Source organism: Juglans regia, chromosome 6 (assembly GCF_001411555.2).
Source record: "Juglans regia cultivar Chandler chromosome 6, Walnut 2.0, whole genome shotgun sequence".
NCBI classification, from domain to species: Eukaryota; Viridiplantae; Streptophyta; class Magnoliopsida; order Fagales; family Juglandaceae; genus Juglans; species Juglans regia.
The window spans coordinates 2,182,687-2,184,541 of record NC_049906.1 but is presented as its reverse complement, the minus strand read 5'-3'; the positions used below and the strand labels follow the sequence as shown (position 1 = coordinate 2,184,541).

Sequence of the window (1,855 nt, the reverse complement as noted above, 5' to 3'; positions counted from 1 at the left end):
TATACCATATCTCACCCCGTGGTAGGGTTATAAATTACCATTATATCCGTGGCTGGGCCGTAACAAAAATAGAACAGAACATCATCGAAACCTGATCATATTCAGATACAAAATCAAAAATTCATGCCAAGATTTTTCATATGCCACATCATATTAAAACAGAATACTGAATAGTTTTAGATCATTTCACATATTCAAGAATAACATAAACAAAACTTCTTCATTTAATCAAAGCAAAACTTTTTGAATCTTATATTCGATCTTTTTCACAGTTTAGAAATATAATACTAAAAGTCAGCTCATGTCTACACCAGTCATTACAAAAAGTATTTCATTCTTATACAAATTTCATGAGTAAATGCAAAAAAAAATAATTGAGGTTATTTCACATTGATTTCCAAACCAAACATGCATATTTTATAAAAAAATAATCTCGTTTCCTTTTCTTTTTATGCAAAGCCTAATATAAGACTCCCGCTTAACTAATTTTTGTAGAGAGTTACTTAAACTTTGGACTCGAGCTCTATCAATGTCACAACCTAAATAGAAAATTATTCACTATCATGTTAATAACTCGTATCCGATTGTCAACTTAATTAACAAAATTCCACTATTCAAAAATGGACTAAGGCAAGCCTACGAGCAGAAGCATTTAGAAACAGCCCATCACTAATACAAAACTCATAACCAATACCAAACCAACAACAAGTACATCTCCAAAACCAACAATGTCAAATCATGCGTCTAGGTTGTGTTTGGATGTTGAAGTGAGTTGAGTTGAGTTGAGTTGAGATGATAAAATATTGTTAAAATATTACTTTTTAATATTATTATTATTTTAGAATTTAAAAAAGTTGAATTATTTATTATATTTTATATTGAGATTTGAAAAAGTTGTAATGATGAGTTGAGATTAGTTTGGGATCCAAACAAACATAACTCAAACAACCACATCAACTCCAACCTTCAATACAGAACTTCAGCACAACGACCATATATTTTTAATCATCCAACATTTGAATCTCGGGCATCTACGCCACTCATAACACATCCAACACAACCAGCTCAAACACACATGCACACACTGTCAATAAACCACCCTGAGCAGCCACTACTCAATTCCATTCGCCACACATCAACTCAAATCACCACACTTTAACATAAATAATTAAAATTACTAAACTTTAAATCACAAAAATCTCCTTTTTTACTAAGCGATGAAAGAGAAAAAAAGAGTAACGTGGGCTTACCAAAGTTAGGCTCTTTGAAAAAAATTGACAAACATGAGGGGGGCACTGCTCGATGGAGGGGAAACACTCTGTGAAAATAAAATGTGTGTATTTGTGATCAGATGCAAACACCTAAAATCTCAAATCTATCGAAAAGAACAATATAGGGAGAGAGAGAGAGAGAGAGAGAGAGAGAGAGAGAGAGAGAGAGATGCTAACCTTGGTTTACTCCAGTGGCCGAAACCTAGGTGCACCAAAATCACTGAAATCGCAAGAGAGAGAGGATACGGGAGGTCTGCACTTTAGAGAGAAAGAGAGGGAGAGTGGTTGGTTGGGAGGTTTGAAAATGGGGAAGGAAAGAAAAATAATAACTGCATAGGCGTGGGAAAAATCGTGGGCAGTTTACGGGGAGAAGAAGAAAAGAATAAGAGAGGGAAAGTCACTCACCAAATACGATAGCGTCTGGTATTTCAAAGATGAGTTGCTGTGGGCTGGGGCCAGGCCTTGAGGCCAGTTATTACAATATATATAATCTTCTTTCTAATTTATATATCCCTCTTAATTACTTTTTTTATATTTTTGTTCTTGTTTTTGTCCGCAATTCATAATTAGCACTGGCCATTGTA

The 1,855-nt window shown here is 34.2% G+C and overlaps 1 long non-coding RNA gene across 1 annotated transcript; it reads right to left on the bottom strand.

Annotated features, from left to right (window-relative positions):
* LOC108984958 lies at positions 1-1,654 on the bottom strand. Its single transcript, XR_001995103.2, has 3 exons — positions 1,449-1,654; positions 1,251-1,318; positions 1-91 (listed from the first exon to the last, which is right to left on the bottom strand). It is a non-coding gene; the product is annotated as an uncharacterized LOC108984958 (long non-coding RNA).
* Between the last annotated feature and the right edge of the window lie 201 nt (positions 1,655-1,855).